This window comes from Ursus arctos, unplaced genomic scaffold (genome assembly GCF_023065955.2).
Source record: "Ursus arctos isolate Adak ecotype North America unplaced genomic scaffold, UrsArc2.0 scaffold_3, whole genome shotgun sequence".
Classification (NCBI taxonomy): domain Eukaryota; kingdom Metazoa; phylum Chordata; class Mammalia; order Carnivora; family Ursidae; genus Ursus; species Ursus arctos.
In genome coordinates this window covers 51,509,560-51,537,361 of record NW_026622985.1, presented here as the reverse complement: position 1 = coordinate 51,537,361, position 27,802 = coordinate 51,509,560, and the positions used below count along the sequence as shown (strand labels likewise).

Genomic DNA, 27,802 nt, shown 5'->3' with positions numbered 1-27,802 from the left:
GCCAAGAGGAAACATTGTTTCCATTCTCAACGGCTCATGCTTTGCTCTTCACTCAGAATGCCTTGGTCGTGGCCTGCGGCTTGTCCCAGAAGGGAGATGGCGCAGGTCTGACGCGGCTGGTTCAGCTCCCTCCTGTGCCCTAAGAGTGAGTGGCAGAGACCAGCCTTGAATGCCTCTCAGTGAGTCATCTCCACACGGCCCCACTCACTGGTTTGGGATCTGGCTCATCTTTAGTCAGTGTTCTCCTCACCCCTAGTTTGTGAATCAGAGCCTAAATCCCACCGACACGAAGGCAGTAGAACAGCAGAGTCAGTGTCTACAAGGTACAAATTAGCATCAGATCTGGCGCTGATGGGGCAGCAAGAAGAAAATGGGTAGAATCAACACAGTCACATTGTGCTTCAAACCTACATCGAAACTCTTGTTCTCAAAGGTCTTTGTGTTCATTGTAGATATTCCTTGAGCTGTCAGAGAAATAACTGTGGTATGTACCACAATGGGCTGAGAAAGTCCATTTTTGGATTCCACACTCCCTTTCCCACCCTGCTGTAGGTGGCCTGCTACTCGGCTGTGATACTCCTGGCAGCCTTGGCGAACCTGGCCAGCACCACACTGGGCATCACCATTCAGAAGGACTGGATTGTGAGCCTCACACATGACAACAGAGGCCAACTGGCTGGTGATCTGGGTCATGGTCCTCTAATCAGTCGAGAAGTAGGCCTGGCTCAGTGAACACAATTGATGAGTCAATCAGGGCTCTGAGAGGGGCAGTAAAGTCGCCTTTAAGAGAGAGGCATCTGGAGTCAAACAGACCTGGATTTGAATCCAGTTAAAACAAACCATGGCTCTTACCAGCTGCAATTTACATAACTTCTCCAGACTCTACTTTCCTCATCTGTAGAACGGGAGAAACAGACCTCACACCCACACGCCATGCCGGCTCAGTTTGGAGAACTCTGTGAGATGCAGAATTTGTAAAGCACTTGGACCTACATCTGCACACAGGGAGAAATGGATGCCATTGTTATTATCAAAGAGATACATAAACTGTACTTTCAGGAGAGAAGCCCCTCAAAATATGGCAGAGAAGTCCCATGGCAATTTTAGACCTGCAACATAAGTGGATTAAAAGATTTCTTCATTCTGGCCAGTGATAAGCTTCTACATCCCCTGCAAAAAATGCGTCAGCGAATGTGACTGTTGATTATCACTTATAGTGAGAGGTAGAATTTTTTTCAACAATGGAGCTAAATGGGAGAATCTGGCATCTTCTTTGTTTTTTCTTCCATTTATAAAACTTGGATCATTCACGTTGTGATATATTCAAATTGCCAGCTTAAAAACTGGAGATCTTGTCCAACCCTATATTTGTGGAATTGGTACTCTCTGCTAGAAAATGTTCGTGAGTTGGTAGCCAAGATAAAGGAAGCTATCATGGAGAAGTCTATTAAAATATACTCCTTACAAAGAGTAGAAGTCCCTTATAATCATGTCTTCTCTTAAACTACACTTATTTGGATGGTACTGTGGCTTAAATAACACCACCCAAAATAAAACAGCTAGGCGGGTAAAAGCTGGGTGACATGGTGTTGAAAGTGTCCTCTGTCTCTGGGTAAAAGAAAATCTTCCTAGCCTCTCTTAATTGCTTTTAAAGAAATCTAAAATAAAACACAGATCCTGTTTCGAGGCTCACTATGATTTTTTAAGTGAGCCTGCAAGTATGTTCTTCAGCAATGGTGGAATAGTTAGGAGAGTAAGCTTTGGAGTCAGCCTGCTTGGATTCGAATCTCAACTCCCCCACTTACCTTTCCTGTGACCCTGAGCAAAAAAGTTCGCCTCTTCGTGCCTCTACTTCTTAATTTGTTAAAGGGAGCTATTGCCAGTCTCTTAGAGTTGTTGTGAGCGGTCAGTGAGCCAGTTGTGTGGAAAAGGCTTAGAACTAGGTGCCTGGCACTAGGAAGTTTTCTACTAGCTCTGTCCTTCTTCTTCCTCCCCCTCATCGACATGTTGGTCATAATAACATAATGACTAGTTAATATCGTTGTTGTTGTTAAGATAGCAGGATGTGATAGAAAAGAGAAGACAGGAGACCGAAGTTAGAATAATTAGCTCCAAGGGACCTTGTCCTCAGTTTACTCCTCTGTTAATTATTCAAGTTCAATAGAACTAATCTTGAAGGCTTTTTTCAGGTTGAAAATCCTGTGATGAATCCATAGTTAGCCTGAAAGGGAACTTTTCTGTTTCCACTGCAGTTCACCCCATACACGGCTAGCAAACGCACCCTGTTAAATTCACCAGGAGGAAGGACTCAGCCACTGAGTTGCAGTGTTCCCTTCCCCTCACAGCGATGAATGCAGTGGTCCAGCAGCTGGACCAGATCATTAATGTATTTGCTCCCTTGTCCGTGGGCCAGGTGATGACATGGGCATCTCATGTGATCGGTTGTGGTTTCGTTCTTGGATGGAACTTGGTTTCACTTCTTGTGGAGTTTCTATTTCTGTCCAGGGTTAATCAGCTAGTTCCCCAATTGGCTGTAAAACCCCAGCAACAAAGAGGGGGGCACTTCCAAGAAAGGTGACAGGATGCCGTGAACCTTCAAGGTAAGATAAACTCAGAGGCAGCTATTGTCCTTTATCTCTCCTTTATGTCAGTATTTCATTTCTTCTTTTCAGAGCTTGTGTCTGATTATAATCTCCACATTTTGTCTGCAGATGTGCCTAGAAACAGTGAAAAAATGAGAAGGTTCCAACTGTGCCATTGGTCATATAGTTCATATGGCTGATCTCATTGGTGGGGGCAGGTGGGGACATCATGTGCAGTTACACAGGTTGTACACTGCCCCATTCCAGGGGCTTTATTTAGAGAGACTCTGATGTGAGTAGCATTCCCATGGGATTGTGCAGTATTTAACCTGTACAACCTATTTCATGGTCCTGGGGGCAAATTTCTTCTTCCTCTCTCGCTCATCCTCCTCCTCCTTAAAGATGCTAAGTTAGAAAGACAAATATCTCAGATAGTATGGGCTGCTCTTTGGCCAAGATAGTGTAATGCATTGACCATCTCTGCTATCAGCAGTGGGGTTTTTTGGTTTTGTTTTGTTGTTTATTTGTTTGTTTAAGTAGGCTCCACACCCATCATGGAGCCCATTGTGGGGCTTGGATTTATAACCCTGAGATCAAGACCTGAGCTCAAATCAAGAGTCGGACACTCAACAGACTAAGCCACCAGGCGCCCCTCAGTAGTGTTTTATAAAGCAAAGATTCCCTAACATTAGGGGATGGGAGGGAGGGGGACCTGCCAGTAGATATGATCTGAAGATTAAGAGCTCTCCCTGCCTGCTGACAGTGTTGCCCATTTGCCTGGCATAACAGAGCTCAGGCCTTGCTTCTGAGATCAGTTTCTTTTCCTGGACTTCTTATAATTAATTATCTCTTCTCTCAAGCTGTTCTGTAATTGAAGCCTACCAGATCTCATTGTATGAATAAAATATATGTATTTATAGAGATAGATACATGCATTTAGATGATGGATGGGTAGGTAAGTGGTCAGAGAGACAGATAAATAGATAAATTGTGCTGTGTCTTTCCATCTGTCCCTTTTAGCTGTGTAACCAGGCAGAGTCATTTGACTCCGACTCTGTGTCTCACTGTCTGTACAGTAAGGGTAACAATGACAGGACTGATTGCAGGAATGCTGTGGCAGAAAGATCGCCTCTGCAAAGCCCCATTTTGCTCCCTGGCATATAGTGAAACAAGTCAGTGTTAGCTGGGTTTTCATCGGTGTGGTTATTATTATTAGCTTTCTTTCTTTCTTTCTTTCTTTCTTTCTTTCTTTCTTTCTTTCTTTCTTTCTTTCTTTAAAATAAAGCTGCTCTGGCAATAAATTCATTTCTACAACCAGGAGCTTCCCTCTCCCCATAGTTCTTGGGCTGCAATGGATTTGGCCTGAGCCCCTCTCCTTCCTTCACAGCCCTCTTTGATTCCTGTTGTTGTTGTTGTTGTTTTTTTTTTTTTTTTCAGAGCTTGTCTTCATTTGTGCTAAACGCCTCTCACAAAGGGTTCTTTCTTTTTAAATCTGCTTACAACCATTGCCTATTGCATGCTGGAAGACTGAAAGCTATTATCATTTTCTTTTCACAAGTCTCTTTTTCTTCAGAAACATAACCAAAGGAAATATCCATCACTGTTTTTAAGAGTTTGTTACCATGTTTCAAGCCTGTGAAAATTTGTCTTTCACGCTCTGCTGTATTTTCTCTCCTGTCAGTGGCCACCTTCCCAACCTCACCGTGTGTCTTAGTTTGGGTTCTCTCAAAAGCAGTTCTTGAGAGGAGTATTTGGGGTAAATGTAATCTACTTGGCAGGTGATCCTAGGAAGCATGAAGTGGGTATGGGAAACGAGACAGGGAAAGGAGAAGAGCCAATAAAGAGTGTGTTGGCATACAGGTTACTGCGACTGGGGCTCAGTCTTGCCAGGGCTGGGAGACAATGTGTAGGATTTACCTCAGAATTGTCCCACCAACGCTAAGGAAACTGGGGAGTTTCTCCACCAAGTGCTGTTCTCGGAGGTGTGATGCCAGGGCACATGCAGTACCACCTGCCCTTGTGTTCCTGGGGCTAGAGAGAGACTCAGAAAGACATGGGTGCATGGGTGAAGCCATGGTCACCCACAGGAACTGCCCAACAAAGCAGCAGATGAGGGTGGGGCTGAGGGCACTGGGGCAGGGCACTGATGCAAAGGTTATGGGATTTTATTTGAGGTGAAATGGACTCTCGGGAAACCACTGCTGGATTCATCAATAAGCCCAAAACTTTGGGAAGGTTGAAGGACCACAAGTCTAGCCTTGAAGGACACCAGGCCAGAACCACAGGGCTTCCCCTCCTGCCTCCCAAGCCCCCGAAGGCTGCTGCGCATGTGCCGTGAGGGCCGGGAGGTATCCTGGCGGGCCTGGCCTTGGCCTTCCTCTACATGACGGTGCTGGGCTTCGACTGCATCACCACAGGCTACGCCTACACCCAAGGGGTCGGAGGCTCCCTGCTTAGCATCCTCATGGCCCTGTCAGCTTTGTCTGGCCTGATGGGCACCGTGCCCTTCACCAGGCTCAGGGAGCACTACGGATTCAGTGCCCTTCACCAGGCTCAGGGAGCACTACTACGGCTTCAGTGCCCCTCACCAGGCTCAGGGAGCACTACGGCTTCAGTGCCCCTCACCAGGCTCAGGGAGCACTACGGTTTCGGTGCCCCTCACCAGGCTCAGGGAGCACTACTATGGCTTCAGTGCCCCTCACCAGGCTCAGGGAGTGCTACGGCTTGGTCACCACAGGAATCAGGTCCAGCTGGCTCCATGTAGGCTGGCTGACACTCCGCGTATTTTCTGTCTTTGGTCCTGGAAGCCTGATTGATCCGGCTGTTTTCTCACTTTCATGAAGCAAAAACTATTCCTCAAACCATGAGTTGCTAAAAGAGGACAAGGTACATGTTTATGTCTTTGAAAGAAACATGAACCAGCCTATCCTCCCAAACTGCTCTTCCATCCACTGGACCAACAGCACAGCTCTGTTTGCAGGATCCCAAGCCTCCTGAGTCTTACATCTCCATCATCTTGCTGTTCTTGGGTGTGCTCCTGGAAAGAATCGGTGAGTAGTGGGTCCGGTGTGACATGGGATTCTGCAGACTGTGATGGCGCTAAGTAATCTTGGAAGCGTTTGATGGTCTCACCATTGTGTCATTGTAAGTCTTTATTGTTCATTCACGTAGAACATGTTATGTGAAAAAAACTGTCCTAGACACTGGGGATAGAGAGTGTTTTCATCACACAAAGTCTTAGCCCCGTGGAGCATACAGTCTGGATGGGAGGCTGTTGAGTAAACAGTCAACAATACAAAGTGAGAGGAGCTATGTGTGTGTGTGGTCAGGGGGAGGGAGTGGCAGTCAGAGGATTGAGAATATATAAGAGGGACACCAAACCTGGTCTTGGGAGTTAGAGAAGCTTTTCTAGAGGGAGGCACATTTAAGAGATCCCTGAAGAACAAACTGAGCAGGTGACTTGAAGAAAGAGTGCTCTAGGCTACACAGATAGTTGTACAAAGGCTAAAATGTGAAGACATGGAAATTTGGAGAAGTGAGAATAGTTATTTCCTAGGAGTCAAGCATGTCAGTGCTACAGTTGGCATCTACATTAAAGGAGCATTTTGACCTGGATCCTTTCTCTATGGAACTGGGATGGAGAGACGGGAAAGAGGACAGCTTGGTGGGGCCCAAACCTTCCTCAGCTGCTTAGGAGAGGGGAGGGAAGTCATTTCCCAGGACAAGCTGTGTAACTGTGAAGGTCTCCAATCTTGTCTACCCTAAGAGCTTGGTCTTGGAACTTTGCCACTAACCACGTGTCATTCATACGTGGTGGCATTGAGCACTTATCTGATTTAGTAAGCTGTTTAATTGTTGTTGTTTCAAGTTTGGTCAGTTGATGCAAGGTGAATCCAACAGTGATGTGTTGGGAACCACGGTGATGGATATAGAAGTCACTCAACAGCTTATTGGCCCCAGTGATTAGACCTGCAGATTCCCAGCCTGGCCAGAATCTGGGCCTTGCTTGTAGACATGGAGTCCCTGAGATCAGGTTTCCACCCAAGCCTTGCTCCCTCCCTTAAATCCAAAGTCACCACCTTCAAAGCCCCTTCCTGAGGCCACAGCTCAGAACCAGTGGATTCCCCAAGCCCAGGTGAGAAATGGAGGAAGTGGAAAGTGTGGTAGTGGGTGGTGGAAGGTGTAGATCAACAACCAAATCTATCTTTTTCATTCATTCAACAAGGCTTCCTGTAAACGTCCTCTGTGCTCTAGGTCCTGGGCTTCAGCGAGGTCCCTGGCCTGTAGGGGCTCAGAGCTTTACCTTCTCACTGATGGAGCCACAGTGGGGTGAGAGCATGGGGGTGGGAAGTGTTTTCCTTATTTCTGCCATGGAGACCCAGAACCCTTTGGTTCACAGAAGCTTTGGAACATTGGCAGAGGGGAAATGAGAGTTTTGTAGATCCGATTCAAGAGGTTATAGAACCATGGGCTGGCCTGGGAACCTCATTCCTCTGATGAAGTGTATGTGTCAGTCCAGAGAAATTGTGCTCTGAATTCTAAATGACTGGTTTAGAAACCTGTTCTTTCATCTGGAGTTTATCTAACTTCTAAAATACTTGAAGCGAAGTACCTGACAGGTAGATTACTTTTTATTAGGCTATTTGGCTTGTATTTCCAGCTTTTAATTGCCGCAACAACTGAGAGCAGATTGGCCATTTAAAATTTATGCAATTCACAATGTGATAATAAACTCTTCAGTTCAAAAGGGGGGGAAAAGTCCACCTTGACTCTTCCTGACATGAGGGAAATAATCACATTCGGAGAACACGGAATGTCACCGGCAATGCCTGTAACCCAGAGACCCATACGGCATGACCAGCTTCCGGCTTTGCTCTGCTGCAAGATCCTTGATGAGGATTCCAGAGACACAGAACACTCTTTTTTTTTTTTTTTAAAGATTTTATTTATTTATTTATTTGACAGAGATAGAGACAGCCAGCGGGAGAGGGAACACAAGCAGGGGGAGTGGGAGAGGAAGAAGCAGGCTCATAGCGGAGGAGCCTGATGTGGGGCTCGATCCCATAACGCCAGGATCACACTCTGAGCTGAAGGCAGATGCCGAACCGCTGTGCCACCCAGGCGCCCCGACACAGAACACTCTTGACACTCATGAAGGAGACAGCTCGGGACCTAGAGCCAGGCTGCCTGATGATGTTGGCAAGTCACCGAAGCTCCCTGTGTCACTGTTTCCTGCTCAGTGAGACGGAGTCATAACGAGAATGCTAACTGTCAGGGAAGTCAAAGCAGAGGAGCTGCTTGCGAAGAATGACGATTAACTCTCCTCTCCAGATGCCGTCATTATTCTGTTTTGGCTGTACTTCCGGTGCTTTCACAAGCACCCCCGTGTGTGGGGGGGGTGTGGGCTGGGCAGTGACACAGACCCACAGTGCCAAGCGACATGGACACTGTGTGGCTCTTGCGCACCCCCTGCCAACAGGTGCCCTTTGTCTTTGCCCCTGGCAGACGTACAGAGGACCTGGCGCGTGTGTGCTGATGAGACTGCACACGGCCGAAGCACCAGCGCCCACGAGGTTATCTTGCGTGTTGGTTGGCGTGGTCAGCACGGTCAGGTCTGGTGGTGGTGGTGACTGGCTCTCTCACCAGGAGAGTGGCCTGTGGCCTGCCTTGGCATTCCACCAGGCCTCCCCCAGGCCAGGCTCATCCTAGGTATTGGCTCAGTAAATAATTTGTTTCCATTCTGATGGAAACTAAGTTCTAGAACTCTCGTAGCAACAAGATTTGGCACATTGCCCGAAAGTCGCTTTGCCTTTTAAAATCTAAGAACTGTAGGGGCGCCTGGGCAGTGCAGTCAGTGGGGCATCTGACTCTTGGTTTCCGGTCCGGTCATGACCTCAGCGTCCTGGGATTGAGCCCCACACTGGACTCCGTGCTCAGGGCAGTGTCTGCTTGAAATTCTCTCCCCCTCTCCCTCTGCCCCTCCCACTCATGCTCTTTCTCTAAGATACATAAAAAAATATTTTTTAAAAATCTAAGAACTGTAACTCTTTACGCCTTCAATGTAGAAATAAATTCTGTCAGTGCCTTAATTAGCCTTCACTTCTGGGCTCTTCCCATTGTACCACTGGGGCATTTTACAAATGCTTCCCAAGCACTGCATGTTAAGGGCCAGGTACAGGGGTTTGACAGGTGAGTTCCATGTCAGAGTCTAGTGCAGGGCAAGGCTTTTGGCAGGCCAAGACTTTACAGACTGAGAGACCATGCTGGGTGGTCAGCACAGCCCAGAGGATGAGGGCTGGTCAGGGCCCCCAGGGGGTGGCCATGGCAGGACGGCAGGGGCCAGAGCAGGAGGATGGAAGGCCTGGCCAGTGCTTTGCAAAGGCAGATACTGGAGGACACAAGCATATTCAGTCCAAATAATTCTTGAGTTCAGACCTAAGTCCAGGGATCAGGACAGAGGCAACCAGGAGGCTTCGGTAGGGCCAGCGCTGGATCTTGGGGAGAATCCAGCAGGTCAGCTGACTGGATAGCCAACCAGGCAGACAGAAACTAAGCTGGTAGCAGTGCTCGTGAGGCAGGATGCAAGCCCCCAGTGCTGCCACTCATCAACATGGCTGGCTGCTGCCCTATTTGATGCCTTTGAAGCAGGTCCTGAGGCTGCTTCTGAAATAATCAAACAGAGCCTCTTTATGTGGTTGAAAGGGGGGAGTACAGGGAGAGAGGAGGCTAATTCCTGCTGTGCTAAACCAGGAGCAAAGAGGGAGAGTCTGGAATTGGAACCAGATTGGAAGCTCAAGACGTGGCTCTGTGTCCTCAACATTTTTGGAGTGGAGGCATAAATACACCCCGAATGAAGTTATATTGCTAGGTGGTAATGGCGTGGTGATGGTCATTAAAAAAAATACTTATAATACCACAAATTATGACAGTAACTACCATGCAGAGATGACCAGGCATGATGCTACACACTTCACAACACTGTCTCATCTAATCCTCCAGTGAGACAGTGCTCTAAATGTTCCCATTTCACAGATGAGGAAACTGAGCCACAGAAGCTTCGTTCACCTGATGTGACGATGTCATTCAGAGCCGGAGCTGAAATTCTCACCAAGGTCTCTGTTTATACTTATTCTCCCCCAACTCTGCTGCCCTGTAGGCCTCTGGTCCTTTGACCTCACCATGACCCAGCTTCTTCAGGGGAACATTCCAGAAGCGGAGCGATGGGCGGTGAATGGTGTGCAGTGCTCCCTGAACTACCTTCTGGACCTCATCCACTTTGTCCTCATAACACTGGCCCTACAATCCCAGCAGGTTGGCATGCTGGTCTTCATCTCCATACTGTTTGTGACCAGTGGCACGTGCTGTATTTTTTTGTATGCGAGAAAGTGTAAGATGACAAATGGCTCTGCTCGGAAGACAGCGAAGGAAGGCACTTTAATCTGAGAGGTAGGCAGCCCCTCTGACTGCTCAGAGCTCCAGTAACCCTGGCCCTATCTCACCTTGAGTGTTGGCGGCCACAGCCCCACGTTGCTACTGAGCGCCTTCTGCTGCTGCTACATCTCATAGCAACTGCATTGCATGCGCCTTTGCAGTGATGGGTAGTTTGAAAGGGCTCTGGCTCATGGCAGGCCCGTTAACCGAACCCAAATTCCACCCCAGACAACTTAAAGGGGCTTGTTTTACTTTTGCCAACAGAGTAATTCAATGGTCTCAGGTTTTTATCATTCTTTAGATTCTAAAATTAGAATCTTTTGGTCAAGGTTAAAATTAGAGAGGGTGGAACATGGTCAGTGATGTTTGGTCTCAATTCTTTGGGTATGGGTTTTTGTTTCACAGGTGGATCGAGAATGTTCTTTTGATGTGTTAAGGGCTCCTCAAGAAGCCTGAAGTTATTTATCACAGAAGTAGATCATTGTAACCATTTTGGGATGGTTTATGGACTCTAAGGCCTGGTTAGGGATCTGACAGTCCCGTCAGCAGACTTGGGCAAGTTCTGCCTCAGTGATCAAGGTAAGACTTCCAGTTCGACCAACTCTGGTTAAGAAAACTATGTGTTTGGGGCACCTGGATAGTGAAGTTGATTGGGTGTCTGACTCTCGGTTTCGGCTCAGGCCATGATCTCATGGGTTGTACCATCGAGCCCCATGTTGGGCTCCATACTCAGCATAGAGTCTGCTTAAGCCTCTCTCCTTCTCCCCCCTCCCCTTGCACACGTGCGTTCACACACACACACACACACACACACACACACTCTTTCTCTCTCTCTCTAAAATAAATAAATCTTAAAAAAGAAAAGAAAAGAAAACCACAAATTTGTGATGAACAAATTTGGAGTTTCTGGCCACTTACAATCAATGTTAAAACTAGATTTTGAGAGGTGTAGAAGAAAATCCGTATACATATAGCCCTTTGCTTCAAATAATAGTGAATTTACAGTTTTGTAAGTGCTATGATAAATAAGTTCACATAGAAGTGAAAACAACGAAGCTGGCGAATAAGCCCCTGCAGGCCTCAAAGTCCAGAGAACATTTCTGTGCATGGGGAAGTCACAGTTTGGGACTGGCCTGAGCAGGCTTAGTAGCACCTGAGCAGGTTGGCATTGCTGGGAATGACATGTTCTAGGACAGGGTTTCTCAGCCTCTGCGCTATTAGCACTTTGGGTCCGATAGTCCCTTGGTGTGGGGGCCATCCTGTGCATTAGAGGGTAGTTTGCAGCATCCCTGGCCCTGCCCACCCAAGTGTGAGGGTCCACAGTGTGTGCAGACAATCCAAGGTCCCCAAGGAGGGCAAAATTATCTCTCCCACCCCATCCCCTCCAAAGAATCACTGCTTAAGAGAAATGTGAAAACTAAGGGAAGAATCCACCACTTACTGTTAAAAGACAAAATGATAAACCTCAACTCTATGGTGAACTGATCTTCAACAACATAGGAGGAAAGAACATCCAATAGAAAAGAGACGGTCTCTTCAACAAATGGTGTTGGGAAAATTGGACAGCCACATGCAGAAGACCGCTTTCTTATACCATACACGAAAATAAACTCAAAATGGATGAGAGACCTAATTGTGACACAGGAATCCATCAAAATCCTAGAGGAGCACACAGGCAGCAACCTCTGTGACCTCGCCACAGCAATTTCTTATGAGACACATCTCAAAGGGAAGAGAAACAAAAGCAAAAATGAACTATTGAAACTTCACGAAGATAAAAAGCTTCTGCACAGCAAAGGAAACAGTCGACAAAACTAAAAGGCAGCCAACAGAATGGGAGAAGATATTTGCAAATGCCTTATCAGATAAAGGACTGGTATCCAGAATCTATAAAGAGCTTATCAAACGCAACACCCAAAAAACAAATAATTCAGCCAAGAAATGGGCAGAAGATATGAACAGACATTTCTCCAAAGAAGACATCCAAACGGCCAACAGACACATGAAAAAATGCTCAACATCACTTGGCATCAGGGAAACACAAATGAAAACCACAATGAGGGTAGAATTTATGTCAAGTCTTCTACGTGGCACTCTTTCCATGCCCCCGCACCCCAGAAAGAAGAGCCGCTTACCTGGAAATTCTGTATTGTGAGTACTAATCTAATTTTATTCTTGCTTCTCCTCCAGGTCCTATAGTAGGATGGCAACACCTTTCTCTCTGTTGGACTGTGGAAATCTGCATGTTCCCATGAATATTCTGATTCTTGTTTTAGATTAGTACTGCCCAACAGTATGATGCAAATAGCATTTATATAATTTTCGTAGTACATTTTATTTAACCCAGTATCCAGAATAGTATCATCTAACTTTATAGTCAATATAAAATTGAGATATTTTACATTCTTTGTTTTTATTCTTCCAAAGCTGATAATTTTATACCTCAGTGCATGTCAGTTTGGAGTAGCCAGGTTTCAAGTGCTCAAGTGACTTGTGGTCAGTGCCTGCTGTATTTAAGAGTGTAATTTGGACCCAAGATGATTCCCAAAGTTGCCCATATTTCTCTACCAGAGAAGGTCTATAAATGATACAGTGTGCTCTATTCTGCATAGGGGTAACATGCCAGGGCATTGGTCCAACTGGAAAATCAATGGTATTAGGCTCTGATCCATCTACTGCACTGTGCTGCTCTGCTCCTAGAAACAAATCATTGTGACATAGATCAAACTGATTTGACTGGATTTTATCTCTTTATTTATGAAACAGAGATGTGGAGCTGTCCTTCTGGAAATGCAGATGGCAATGGCGAGAGTACAAGTGCAGTGCAGTGCAGATAAGCTCCACGAGGGGGCCCTCTAGTCATGGTTGCATAGTCCCAGGTTGTGATAAATCACTATTTCATAAAACAGTATTGGAATCAGGACTCTAGTTCATGAATATGCGGTAAATTTTGGAAAGGCAACCTTTATGAGTACAAAATGAAAATAAGCCTTTCAAACACGTTATCTGGCTGTTTGTTTACACAATCTCAACATGGCCTTTTTCTCAAGAGGGGTTATCCCTTTGACTTGACAATGAGTTGGGGTCACTGGCCCACTGACCTCACTATTCTGCATCAACTCCATCAGTCTCCATGATCTGTAGAGCCTTGTTTTAGTTATACAGACACCTTTTCTGCTCTACTTCATCCTTCAAGCTACTTGAGATCATGAAGGGAAAACATCTTTTCACTTAGGTTCCAGGGAGCTGAGAACACAAACGACCCCACTTTCTCCTCCTTTTCCATTTTAAATACATATTCAAGTGCCTAATGACAAACTTGCCAACAGGCTCTTTTTGCCAGCCCCGAGGAGGCTCAGAGCCAAATTGGCAGGACCCTAATGCATGAGGTCTAATGGCTTGGTTTTATAATCCTGCTCTCTTCTTGCTGAGCTTTTATCCCCTCTTCTAATTATTGTATTGTTTACTGTTTGTTTAGAAGCCCTGAATCATTCTGGGAATGTGGCAGTGAAGTATGTGTGTGTGTAGAAATAGATAGAATTGTCTCTTCAGAGTTTGTCCTGACAATCGGATCTTTCAGACATTAAGTGAAGTTACTCCTTCTAACAGAAGTTGACTGGGGCATATTTTAACCAGCTTCATCTTACATAGTGATATGCATAAGTCACACCATGCAAGCCCCATAAAGGCAGGAGTCATCTATCACAGGACTTAACACACAAGAGAAACACAGGGAATATTTGCCAAATTATGAAAATAAGATTTTAGAAACCTCAAAAATACTTATTTTAGTTCGGAATAGTCACTTGAAATACAAAGATTTGCTTGCTTTTAAGAACGAGAAACTACTTGTAGTCAGGGCTTGAGAATACTGTAGAGCGCCTACGTCAAAAATGGGAGATGCCCATTCTTGAAATCTAATTACATGACTCAATCTACCTGAACTGACATGAGCAAGAGCATAACCGTGATACTGGGCAAGTCACATCTGGGGAAGATAGTGACTGGAGTTCTTAAGATTTTACATTTTCAATGAAATCACAACCATTAGCATAAAGTGATATTCCTATTACATTTTCCTCTATAGTCATAAAGATTCTCTTCAAGCGCAACCTCCTCCCTTGGAATTAATAAGCCCTCTTTGGAAACATTTCATTCAACTCCAGATCTGCTTCACTTCTCAGGGCACTTGAGCCCAAAATGGCTAGTAGTTGAATAGTCCTACTGGCATCTTCCCACTCTTGCCTTAGCTCTGCTCAACATGCAGGAGTGTGCCATGCCAAGGAGGGCAAGCTGACTGTGCAGAACTGTGGGGCAGGCTCCAACTCCTAATCCCATTTTCTTTGCTGTTTGCTAGACTTCTTTAACCAAGGTATTGGGCAACTGTTCTATTGGCATCATGGAGGGGGTTTGGGGGAGACCCAGCAGGGAATGTATCCAACCCAGAAACATGCAGGCATCTTAAGGGCGTTGCTTGTTCCTGGAGCAAGATGGTATCACGCAGCCGTCAGAACACATGGTCATGGGGCAGAGCTCAACAGGCTCTGTGGTTAGACCTACTTATTACCTACAGTAAAGAACAATGACTCATAAACATACTTGGCCCATCCTTCCTTGCAAAAGCATCCTTGAATATCCCAAGAGTAAAAAAGGGAGAGTTCAGACTGATTTTTTTCAGGAGTAAACCATGTGGCTGGTGCATCAAGCTTTGAGATCAACCCAAGCCCTGTTACTCAGCAGCTAAAACCTCACTTCATTTCCCAAATTCCTGGCTGGTGTTGGTCAAGGCCATTCTACATTTTCTTGGAACGGGAGACTGCCAGTGTGGAAAGCAAAGCTACAAGGAACCAACCCTAAGCACTGCCAACCAAGTTACAGGGCATAGAAGGGTAACAGAAACTTCCCACTCTGTATTCTGCCACCGTATGGCCACTAGAATGGACTGTCAAGAGACTGAGGGCAAAATGCCTGGCAGCTGACTTCAAATGCAGCTGTCAAGACAAGGAATATGTGTTGTTGCTCAAAATATCCATAAAGAGAAATTTTATATCCCCGACGGGTAAGCCAACCTATACCCTTTGATCCTGTTTTTCCCAGGTATTTATTGCGTGCACAAGTCACTTACGTGACTTAAACCCCCAAAATGATTTTGATGTTTTTGCCACTTTTTAACACCTCAGGAAATCATTCAAGTGCTGACCCAAAACTGTCTTGCCATAGATTTCACTGGAAAGGTCATTAAGATGCCAGAAAAGTTTTTAAAGTCACATTTATTGAAGTGTAGTTTATTTAGCAAAACTCACCCTGAAATTTGACAAATGCAATCACCACCGTTTATAAACAAGATATAAAACATTTCCTCAAAACTTCCTCATGCTCCTTTGCAACCAGCCCCTCACTGATCCTTAAGAATCCACTGATCTGTCTCCTGTCAAAAGGATCAAATGTAATCATTAAAATGATCTATTATGGAAAAATTTGTAAGCATATGCTAAAACCAAATTTTTAAGAGGCTACTGTGAAACGTATCTTTAGGACAGTCAAAAGAATGAGATTTAAAAATAACCTTTGCAAATCAACAAAGTTGTCAAGATAGCGGTGTCAAGCTTCAGTCTGGGGCTGGTTGGTTGGTTGGTAGAAGGACTACTTTAAGTAATAGAACTACCTTCTATAAAATTCTCTATGGGGCAGGTAGATGTATGTTCTTACAGCTGTTTGGCACCTTCTCAGAATTCGCCCCTGCTACTACCACAAAAGGGACAAAGAAAGCAAAAGCATCTATTCCCTATGTATCAATTACCACATGTTCAAATACACTTTATCTCGTTGAAAAGCTGCTTTCAAGCACCAGCCCTGTAAAAGAAGTATCACAGCAGGTAGTTAGATCAGCAAGTACTAAAGAAGATGTGCTATTAAGAAAATAAACAGTGGTTTCTAGACCACATTTACAGAAACTGTGCAAATAAGTAAATAGAATTCCCCGTCATACTATACATTGTCAACTCAGGGCTCACAACTCAGACTTAGTCATGTTCTGATGTAAAAGTGAATGTTTCACTTAAACCCTATTTTACTAAAGCTAACAATTTACCTCAACCTTCTGGAAGACTCAAATGCAAGATGGCCACCATTGGAAAAGATACTTTGAAAGATTAAATGTCAAGTACTTAAAAAAAATCCATTTAAAAAATAACCTTTTCTTGGCATAATAAAGTATTACCTATATACTAGAGGCTTCCCCCCTTCTATTTAAAACATACTTTCTAAAGGGAGGGACGTGATCATGTAACCAGTTCTTATTTCGTTGGCCTCAGGTAAATCCTTTAACCCATCAGAGAAGCATATCTAATCAGATTAGGGTTCTCATCCTTGGCCAAGAATTCGATTCAGCTATTTAATAACTCAAGCCAAATTCTCTCAATTTGGTCCATACCTGAAGTTCGTCAGCATCTTGAACTGGACTGAGCCTGAGAGAAAAGTGAGAAGGACCACGTTAGGAATACCACGTCACTTTATGGTTTGGGGCTTTGTTTTTTGTTTTGTAAAGTTTCGTAGTTATCTACTAGCTACCTTTGATGAATAAAAAGCTACCTTTGAATAGAATTCCTGTAAAAAGGCTACATTCTCTAAAATTTCCTCACTTGGGAACCTCCTTGGTAACTTTCAGCCAGGGGTAAAATGAAGAGTGAATTAAGTTTCTAGCCTCTGGGATTCCAGAGAATATAATGTCAGTGGCAGCTTAATCTCTTTGTTACATTAGCCTGGAACAGTACCAATTTTAGAAGAAAAAAAAAAGTAAATATCACTGGCAACAGTTTGTACCTAGGAAACACTGAAACAAACTCTAAACAGATTTAAAAACCAAAGGAAGCCTGGGACTTGTTTACCCAGGGGCAGAGTTGGCAAGTTGAGAACAGTCTCCTGCTCCTGTTCAGTTTCCACGATCCTTAAATAGACACTGGCTCAAGCTGCTGCTTCCTTGTCATACTGCCTGGCTCTCTCAGCCCATGTTTCTGTCTCAGATGGAAATGTTGAAACAGTTTGGCTCAAAAGGAATCCCCAACACATAAAGCAATTGGAAAACAAAGCCTGACCACTGCTGTTTCCCGGTGTGGGAGTGCTAATCGGCAGACTGAGGGGCACAGGGCAGAGAAAACCGGCCATGTGCTTTGGGTGCAGATATATGGCCGCAAAAGGCGTCCCTACAGCACAGCTTGCAACGCTACTCCCCGCCCCCCCTTTAAAGTGTGATAAAATGGATGTCCCACTCGGCTTCCTAATCAGTGAAATTAGATATTTTATAATAAGTGAAAAACTCTTTCTAGGGCAAACCTGTGAACCCCACAAGCCTCACATTTCAAGAGGTAACTAAGTGATACCTAAGATATCTACAATGATTCCTTCATTCATTCAACTCTAAATTTAGATCTTTACAAATTTTACTAAATTCGGAGAATAACCCTTTCTACAGCCAAGGTGCGCCAGCGTCTTAGTGGACACAACTCAGAACCCCAGTGGTTCAGATTTTTTCCCCAAGACAGAAAACCATGACGGACCTCACACCGTGAAAATGCTGGCAGGTTCCGTTCTGCATAAGGCATGGGTCACTCCTGAAAAGGTGACCCTGGGGGAGAACATTGCAGGCCCCCTCATGAGGACTCACAGCAGTTATCAGCTCCCGCAAGACTCACCCCACACCTTTTAAAAAGTCCAACTACCCTGCAAAGTGGCAACGGAAAGGCGCCTGTGGTGAGCGGCTGTGCGAGCGGGATCCCCTCGGTTTGTCTAACCCCATAATCACGCGGCTCCGCACGGAAACTGCAAGCGCTCAGATCCACGGTCTCGCTCACTCTCCAAACTGGCGATGTCAAGGTCATTGCCAGGAGCCGCCAGGCGGAAGTCCCGAGCGCGCAGAGAACAGCGACACCAAGCCGGCTCGGGGGGGGGGGGGGGGGCCCGCCCACCAGCTGCGTTATCGAAAAGTTCTCTTTTCGTTGAAATAGGAGGTTGAAGCTCCCTGTGGCCTGGAGCCCTTGAACGTCGGGGCCACTGGCACGAGAGGTGCGGGGAGGTGGGGATGTTTAGGCGCCACAAGGGTGCTTCCCGGGGACTAAGGGTCCCCGGTTCCACGAGGACGCACCCACCTAGGAGAAGCCCTTATGGGTGCCCCCCGGGGGGCTTCTTCCCTGGGATCGGGGGGCCTCTTCCGAGGGGGCGCCGAGCTGAGGCCGAACCGGGATCACGGACGCCCGGACGGGTCGGGCACGGGGGCGAGGAGGGGCGCGTCTAGTCAGTGCCACCAGAGACGCCCACGTGGCCTGTTCCGACGTCGAGCCGGTCGGAAGACACTTACCGAGTCAGGCACCGCGGTGGAAAAGGGAGGGCGCCGGAGAGACTAAGTTTAAAAGGGGCCTGGGCGGTCGGGCACCCTGAGGCAACCAACCAAAAAGTTACCCGAACGCCCCTCCCGGCCCTTTACCCGCCCCGCCAGGGGCGCCCGTTAGCTCTCGCACGCCCCCTGCCGGCAGCCCACGTCCCCCAGCCCGGGCCTCGGAGCCTGTGGAGTCGAGGGCACACCCGCCCGAACTCCTTTCTGGGCGTGGTGTGCGTGTACCTCGCTGCGGGTTAGATGAAGCTCCAGGCATCAGATAATGTTACGTAGGTATCCCCCCCCACCATATTCCATGCCTTCCCTCAGGGTGGTCTGTAAGTCTTCAAAGCACGGCTGCACGGGACCCGCACCCCCAGCCTTGTCCTTAATCTGCTTTTGGAATTTTGAGATTTGGGGCTTTGAGAAACTGGGACACTTGAGATTATTTTGGTTGGAGGGACTGTTTAACACAAGTATCTTCTGAGTGCTGACTGTGCCAGGCAATGTGATTGGTAGTGGGGGCAGAAAGTGGAATGAGAAACTGCACCTGCCCTCAAGGAACATAAAATGACATTCACTGGCTGATAGAAGCCCACATGGTGTGCCAAGGGCACAGCACGAACCACTGAGCCCAGCCTGCTAAGGGGTCAGGGAAGGCTCCTTGGAGGAGGGGTACCTACTGAGAGTCTAGCATTACCAGCAGGAAGGTGACTGCACATCAAATATATATTGGAGAGGTAAAAATCAGAGGCCAAGAGAATTAAAGAGGAATTCTAGAGTAGAAGACACCTTAGAGATCAGCTAGAATTTTCTCTGGTGGAGTAGAACCAGCCTTAGGGTGTTCTCCAAAAGCAGAGTTGTCATGATGGTGGAATATAAGCTCCACGAGGACTCTCTTTTCTTCTCTGCTAGGTTCCCAAAACTCAGCATAGTGCCTGGAATATGTTTGGGTAAGGGCGAAATGACTCCAGGAAAAGATACTCACTGGTTATCCCCCAATGTAGCTGAATATTCATGCTATCAAACTCTTGAAGGCTCATAGTCGTGGCAATGATGAGGCCTTATCCTAGGCTTTAACTTTCCTGGGTCACCTTGAGTGTGATTTTTTCCCTGCCTTCCCAGTACATGGCCTAGGGCTTGGTGCGCTGTTAAGGACTTGATAAAACCTGCTGAATTTCCTCTCTTGGCCTGTATTTGGCCTGCCTTTCACATACACTTGTAGAGAAGGCATCTTGGGGCCTCGGGAAGTGTTGGGCATTTCTCTGGCTAGTTTTGCTGCTGCTAGTGGGGAACCTTACCCTCCCCCTGCCATGTTTCTCTGTGGAGAAACTTCTGTTGGATAATGCCCCAAGCCTCCGTCCACCATTTCCTCATTCCCTTCCAGAAGAGGAAGGAATTCCAATAAGATCCAATGCAAGCATGAATTTTGGAATTTTGTCATTGAGTCATTGAGGTTTTTCTTGGTTCAGTACACAGTCAGTTGGGTACATTTTAAGTGTCATTACCTTTACCTCTGTGCTTTTCTGCTTTTAGTCCTAAATAAATATCAGATTTCTCAGTAACTGTACTCATTTAAAATTTTTGGCCCCCAAGTACATCATGGTGGGTAACATCCAGTGGCTCATCTTCCTCTAAGAAAAGCAAATCCACCAGAAGGCTATAAACTGAGGATTCATCTTTTTCTTCCCTCACTGCCCAGGATCATTGTAAGGCAATGGGGACTCAAGGTCTAGACTGGGATGGAAGTAAAACAGACTGAACTCCGAGGATGCAATCTTATCAGTAGTGAAGCCAACACTTCAATTTCCATTCTGTGTTTTGTCTCTGCGTTGGATCTGTATATGGAAGGGGGAGAAAGCATATTATTTATCACCTTCCTCAAACCCTGCAGTTGCTGGATCCCTATACCCAGGAGATCCTAAGACTTACTTGTTCTCAATGAACTGACATCAGACACAGTTCTAGGGCATTTGCTTTCACAAATTAATTGGCCCATTTATTTGCTTTTGTCTCTGTGTTGAGTGCATATTTTATTGTGTTGTTGTAGTGGAGAGTCAGAAGATAAAGGAACTGCAGGCATTATTCATGATTTAAATGATCACTCCAGTCCAGGAACAGTTTAATTGGTTGTTGGGCCATTTGCCACAAGCAGGTCTGTGCCCAGCAGCCTGCCTTTTCCAAGCAGCTGTAGGCTTGTTTTCAAGCCAAGTGAGAATGTCTGCCCACACTAAAGGCTATTGGTTTCATCTGCCTAAATAAACTTGTGTGGCTGATTTTGGCAATTAGAAGGTGTACTTGTAAGTGTCCTGGGAGCACTGGGATATGAATGTGCTGCTTTCTGATCCCCATTGGGTACAAAACAGACTATTTAAAAAAATCCCCTTTCGGGGTGCCTGGGTGGCTCAGTTGGTTAAGGGCCTGCCTTCAGCTCAGGTCATGATCCCAGAGTCCTGGGATTGAACCCCACGTTGGGCTCTCTGCTCAGTGGGGAGTCTGCTTCTTCCTCTCCCTCTGCTGTTCCCCCTGCTTGTGCACTCATGAGCTCTCTCTTTCTGTGTCAAATAAATAAATAAATAAATAAATAAATAAATAAATAAAATCTTTAAAAAAAAATCCCCTTTCAGGTTTCTTATTTACAAACTTCATCATTGTTCACCATACTTTTAGGAAATATATGAATAAAGGTATAAAATAGAATTTTATTTGGTTATGTATCAATATATCTAATGTATCACCTTAATTGGTAAGAATGATCTGGTTTGTTGTAAAACAAAGAAAATGAAAACATCTTTAACGTACTTCTACAACTAACCTCTTGTTGTAAAACAAAGAAAATGAAAACATCTTTAACGTACTTCTACAACTAACCTCTCAGTTCTTTACTTCTCTTTATAGCAAAACTCCAAGTGTTGTCTCTATTTGTCTTTAATTCCTCTCCTCCATTCATTTCTCAGTCTAATTATGCTGGTCAGCCCCTTGAAATGGTCCCCAGGGCCCTATCTCCTGCTATCCCTGCCCTTGTGTAGTCCCCTCCCCTTCAGTGTGGGCTGGACCTAGTGAATTCTTCCAATGAATAGAATATAGCATAAGTTAGGGGTTGGCATGTGGAAAGATGCTCCATATCATATGTCATTAGGGAATTGCAAATTAAAACAATGAGATGCCATTATGTATCTACTGGAATGGCTAAGTTCCAGATAGTGACAATACCAAATGTTGGTGAGGATGTAGAACATCAGGACCTCTCACTCACTACTGGTGGGAATGCAAAATGGCAGGCCATTTTGGAAAACAGTTTGGCAGTTCCTTACAAAACTGAACATACTCTTACCACATGATACAATCATGATCTTTGGTATTTTCCCAAGGGAGTTGAAAGCTTATGTCTACAAAAAACCTGTACACTGATGTTTATCAGAACTTTACTCATAATTGCCAAAGCCTGGAAGCAACCAAGATGTCTTTCAACAGACGAATGGATGAATAAATTGTGGTGCATCTAGACAATGGAATATTATTCTGCACTAAGAAAAATTAGCTATCAGGCCATAAGAAGACACAGATGAAACTTAAATGCATATTATTAAGTGAAAGAAGCCAATCTGAAAAGTCTACTTATTGTATAATCCCAACTATATGACATCTTGGGAAAGGCAAAACTATGGAAGCAGTGAAAAGATCAATGGTTGCCAGAGGTTTGGGGGAGAGAGGATGAATAGGTGGAGCACAGGCGATTCTTAGGGCAATGAAACTATTCTGTATGATATTATAAGGCTGGATACATGTTATTGCATAGTTTTCAGAGCCCATAAAAGTTACAGCACAGAGTGAATCCTATGGACTGAGGTTGGTTCATCTTTGTAACAAGTATTCTGCACTGGCAGAGAATGTTGGTAGTGTAGTGCAGATACTCTCTACTTCCTGCTCAATTTTTCTGTGAACCTTAAATTGCTCTGAAAAATAAGGTCTTTTAAAAAAATGATGGGATGTCATTCAGAGATTATGCTATAAGAGACTGAAGCTACCATCTTGGGCTGCTGTTTCTTGCCTTTGCTCTCTTAGATTCCTTGCTCGAGGGGAAGCAGGCTGCCATGTTGTGAGTTGCTTTAATGGAGAGACCCGCTTGGCAAGGAATAGATGTCTCAAGCTAATAGCCAACAAGGATCTGAGCCTGCCAGCAGCCCCATGAGCAAGCTTGAAAGTGAATCCTCCTATATTAAACCTCAAAAAGACTCCAGCCCTAGCCAACATCTTGATGGCAGTCCTGTGGGAGACCGTGAGCCAGAGGCACCCGGTAAGCTACACCCAGACTCCTGGCCCACGTGTGCTGTAAGAGAACACAGGCATACTGCTTTACACTGCTGTAGCTTGTGGCAATCTGTTATGCAGCACTAGATAACTAGTACACCAATCCATCACTCCATGGAAGCAACTCTTTGCAAGGGCCACAGTGCATTTAGTCTTGACCTTAGTTGTCTTGTCAGTGGCAAGTGTGAGCACCCTCTTCTAGAAATACTTCTCATTTGGCTTCCAGGTCACCACACTTTGTTTTTGTTTGTTTTTCCCAACCTCATGGATGCTTCTTCTCAGGCTCTGTTACTGGATCCTTTTCATTTGTCCACCTTAACTCTGGAGAGTTCTCCAGGGCTCAGTCCTCAGATCTCAACTGTCATAAGCTGCTTGTTATAGCAGAATTGTGTTCCCCTAAAATCATGTTGAAGCTCAAATCCCCAGTGTGACTGTATTTGCAGATAGGGCCTTTTGGGAGATAATTAAGTTAAATGAAGTCATGAGGATGAGGTCCTAATCCAACAGGACTAGTGTCCTTATACGAAGAGAAAAAGTCACCAGGTCTCTCTCTCTCTCACTCTCTCACTCTCTCTCTTTATGTCCACATGAACAGAGGCAAGGCCATGTGAGGACACAGCAAGAAGATACTGTCTATAGCCTTAATGGAAATTAACCCTGATGGCTCTTTGATCTTGGACTTGGACCCTCCAGAACTGTGAGAAAATACATTTCTGTTGTTGAAGTTCCGCAATCTGTGGGTAGTTGGTTATGGTGGTCCTCGCCAATGACTGCACCACCCTAGAAGGGAGGCCTTTTCTGACCACCCTGCATGAAGTGTCAGTGTCCCTTCTCCCACCCAGCACGCCTATCCTCCTTACTGTTTGTTCTTTACAGTACGTTAGCCTCCTTTTCTTGTTTGTTTGTTTATTGTTCCTCTCCGCTGGATAGAGTCTCAGTGCTGTAAATGCAGAGACTTGTGCCCACCAGCACCCAGCACTGTGTGGGGCACATCTTAGACCCTCACGAGATGGTTGTTCAATGCTCAAGATTGAACTGGAGCAAACTCTGCCCGTGCTAACATTGCTTCAAATTCCCCAAACAACTGCCAGTGCTCAAAAAAGGAAGAAAATACTATCAAAAAGTGAGCTCTAGTCACAATGGCCACCTAACTTATACAGCCTCACCTGCATAATTCTTAGAATCAATCAGGGATTGTACATGGTTACATACACGAAATAAATATACTAGGGCTCAACTTAATGGCAATCTTATTTTCCTCACATAACAATTCAGAACTGGTGGGGGACCCAGTTTCTTTCTTTGTGTTTAGCCATCCTTAGTCTGTGGCTTTAGCCCTTCTGGATGACTCCTCGTGGTCACAAGATGGCTCCTGCACATCCAGCATTTCATCCACATTCCAGGCAAGATGACTGAAAGGGCAGAGGGCAAAGGCAAATGGCCACAAAGTAGCTTTTTTAAAAAGCACTTTCCCAGACGCCTTATTTAGCGATTTCCACTTATATCTCATTGGCCAGAAATGTGCTACATGCCCTCCTCTAGCTGCAAATGATAGTAGCAAGTGCATTAAAACAGCAACAACAACAACAACTGGATATATTACCACCCTGAACAAAAGTGGGGTGCTTTTGCAGAAAAGAGGTGGCAGAGTAATGGAAATTGTGTAGGTATTCAAGTGTGAGCCTCTTCCTTTTGCACAAGAAAAGCAATTTTCCCAATTTTCAGACCTAAAGAATATATCCCCAACCCCATGTTCCATGTTCCTACTTTAATCCAGATGGAGTTCTAGGGTAGTGAGAACAGCAGGTACAGAAGCTCTGAGTGGACAGTGAGAAAGAGCCACGGAACATGAGCATGTGGGACAGAAAATAATTGCAGATGAGTTTTGCTTAGTTGTATTTTTATGTGATTGTTCAAATCAGCATTGCCAAGCTTACATTTCGAGAGGGTAGGGATTGTGACTGCTTAATTTCTGTATATAAAACCCAAGCTGCATGAACCTCGTACAGGCAGTTGCTAATAAATGCCTTTCCCAGAAATGATGATAAACATGTGAAGCCGCTTGATTGCATTGTCCTTTTTGATGAACGTGTGTTTATGACCCACATTCGGAAGCCTGGAAATAGCTGCCAGGCTCATCCAAGTTTGTGCTGGGTAATTGAATGCAGCAATCCTGCAAATGGCTTCTCCTAAATCATGCTTCAAGCTTTAAAAAAATGATACTGAAACAATGAATAATCCTTTTGTTCTCTCCAGAGATGCCCCTAATACATGTTTTTCATTCCTCACCCTCGATGTGACTAACCATCCGTGCAACCAGAACTGTACCACCTTGAGGGTAAGTGACGGGGTCTGTTCAGCTTCTCTTGAGATCCATCACCCTGTGTCCTCTCTTCTCTCCTCACCAGATGTAGTCTTTATGGCGGGCAGTGAGATCCCAAATGTTGTATCTGCATTCTGCTAGATAGGGCCTGAGGTGCCCAGAGGGCTTTATGTTTAGTGAGCCCGGTAAATTTATTCAGGTTCAATAATTTAAACAGGCCTTTGAGGTAAGCGTTTGGTCTATTTTTGTAAAGGGCCCAGTCTTTCAGGTTCCTGCTCCCTTCCTTCCCTTCTCCATGGCATCTGGTGAGGGTATGAGAGAGGTGCATAGGGCACTGGAGGGGAGACAGGGTAACCCTGATCATTCGTGTTCCAGCTGGTCTTTGCTGCAGTGGGGACTGTCCTCAGACAGTGACCACTGCGATATGACTGTTCCGGTCTGGCTCTTCTCCGGGGTTTGCGGCTGAAACCTGGGGCCTGGCAGCTCACGGCACACACTTGCTCTTGTTTTGGGCAGGCCTTGGGAACCTGCCCTGGCCAGCCTGTCTACCCCCACGGCCGCCACATTGCTTTCTTCATCGCACTTACTTATGCATCCATCTACCTGTCTCTTGCCTGGCTTTCTCTACTAAAACTTCAAGTCCCTTTCAAGATTATTTACTTAGGGGTCTCCTGTCCCCTGGGGATGTGGACAGTTACATCTTTCTCTAGTTCTGTCTGTGTCTCTATCCCCACCTCCGGGCCCAGACCTATATGTGTACCAATCTATATCGATTAAGATCATGGACTCTAAAACCTACCTTCCTGTGTTCAAATCCTTGTTCTGCTACTATTAGTTGTGCACACCTGGCAAGTTACTCAGTCCCCCTATGCCTCGCTCTCCTTATTTGTAAAATAGGGAGGATAAAAGTGGCTACCATATAGGTTGTGAGAAACACATAAGTTCCTAACCGGAGGGCCTGACACACAGAAAGCACCATGGAAGTATTTGCTGCTGTTTTACCAACTGCCTTTCCTACTAGGATGTAAAGTTCAGGAAGGCAGAAGCTTTGCCTGTCTTTTTTATTGTTCTATCTCCAGATCCCTGTGCAACGAAGAGGCACCTCATCACCATTTGTGGGATGAAGGAATAAACGAAAGTATCAAGAAACAAAAAAGAGAAAAACACAATATATTCCCCAAAACATTACCACCCTATGAAACTCCCCCTGGTACGATATATGTCACCCTCAAGATTATCTCCTCCTGTTTAGTGCTCTCCTAGGAAGGTGAGAACTAGATCTTAGTGGTTAATGAATTTTCCTATCTCCAAATTACCCTTCCCCGGGGCTTCCTGACCCCTGGTGGGCAGCCTGGAATCTGGGGAAGTCCCACCCCCTGAGACTCAGGAGTCCTACTCTTTCTGTTGCAGGATTTCTCAGCCTTTACTGCCCACTGTTGTTGGTCACGCTGTTTGGGACAATGAAGAGGTAGACCAGACGAAGAGTGGTGGGCAGCAAAGCCAAGTTTATTGAGCAATAGTGCGAAGCTCCCGGAGAGGGAGGGGACCCGAGAGGGCCACAGTTGGAGTGTCTAAGTTTAGGGGTTTTTATGCTCTCCTTTGCGGAACTATCTTAAGCAATCAGAGTGGGCTGAGTCGTGCCAATCAGGGCTTTGGTCACGTATCTGTCTACCTCTTGGGCTAATCTGCTGATGGTCTTTTTTGGCTGATATCTGGGGGCTTATGTCTTAACTGTCCCTTGCCCGTGATAGTGACAGATGCTTTGTGGTTGTCTTATTTTAGGACAATTTGCAGAAGTCATTTCTGCAAAGGCTGTAAAACGGAATACTAGTGTGGTCCTGTCTAAGCTGCAAAACAGGATGTAAGTGCTGTTTTATCTTAGCTGTTCTGACTCCATATTTTCTTGTTGGAGACCCTGGTCCTGACTACCTCACTGTCCAACGAACTCCTAACATTTCCTCACAGAGCGTGAACACTGTTCTCTCCTACTGCGAGGGGAGTGGGGGCCGGGTGCTTAGAATGTCATGTTTCGCCTGTGCGCATCTGCGCCTGTGTATTAGTGAGGAAGGCAGACGACAACGAGCAGCTCTCACTACCTGTCAGCAGCCATTTTCAAACCCATGCCTTCTTTCCTCCTGCGATGGTCTCTTGCCAGTTCCTGGTCTTCTGTGTCTGGCTGGAGAGAGACTCGGTCCTGGCCGAGCGAGCTCTCCCCAGGGCTCTGTGGCATCTACCACTGTGCCCTCAGAACATCCCAGTGGCTGCTCTTGTTCCAAACATGCCCCAGGTCACCCCATTATTGGCAAGGGGTGCTGCTTATGGAAATGAGCTTCATTTCTGATAAGAGGCTCAGAATCCAAAGCAATCTCTTTGAATTTGAACCGAATTTGAATTGTGATAAATCCTTTAATCGCGTCTCAGTCTGCTTTCTGCTGGCTTTCCTCTCGCTGCTTCCTCAGGGCATGGCACACCCCTCAGCCGGACTTTGCTCAAGATGACTTGGATGTAATTTTTAAAATAGGAGTTTGTAGGGGCGCCTGGCTGCTGCACGCAGTTGGGCGTCAGACTCCTAGTTTGGGCTCAGGTCATGATCTTGAAGCGGGAGAGCTAGGTTCTTGTCTCACAGAGTCCAAGAATGAATCTCGTGGACTAAGGAGAGTGAGTAAAGCCTTCGAGTTTTTATTAAGCAAGAGTACAGGAAGAAAAGCTCTCAAGAGTGAGAGGGGTCCCGACAGGGTTGCCACTGAAGGCTTTTAGGGTTGGTCTTTTATTGAAAGCTAACCAGGG

The 27,802-nt window shown here is 45.7% G+C and overlaps 2 long non-coding RNA genes and 1 other non-coding gene across 3 annotated transcripts in view; 2 read left to right on the top strand and 1 right to left on the bottom strand.

The window, feature by feature from the left end:
• Nucleotides 1-5,431, top strand: part of LOC113261317 (uncharacterized) — a 45,874-nt gene extending 40,443 nt beyond the window's left edge. Inside the window, exon 5 of the long non-coding RNA XR_008956323.1 lies at nt 553-5,431. This is a non-coding gene — a long non-coding RNA (uncharacterized LOC113261317). The remainder of the gene's footprint in view (nt 1-552) is intronic.
• Nucleotides 5,432-9,892: 4,461 nt separating this feature from the next.
• LOC113261322 (uncharacterized) lies at nt 9,893-27,294 on the top strand. The gene is made up of 4 exons (XR_006410401.3): nt 9,893-10,028; nt 10,419-10,592; nt 22,447-22,678; nt 23,288-27,294. It is a non-coding gene; the product is annotated as an uncharacterized LOC113261322 (long non-coding RNA).
• On the bottom strand, nt 16,319-16,389 carry LOC113267252 (small nucleolar RNA SNORD93). The gene has a single exon (XR_003320663.1). It is a non-coding gene; the product is annotated as a small nucleolar RNA SNORD93 (small nucleolar RNA).
• Nucleotides 27,295-27,802: the final 508 nt, after the last annotated feature.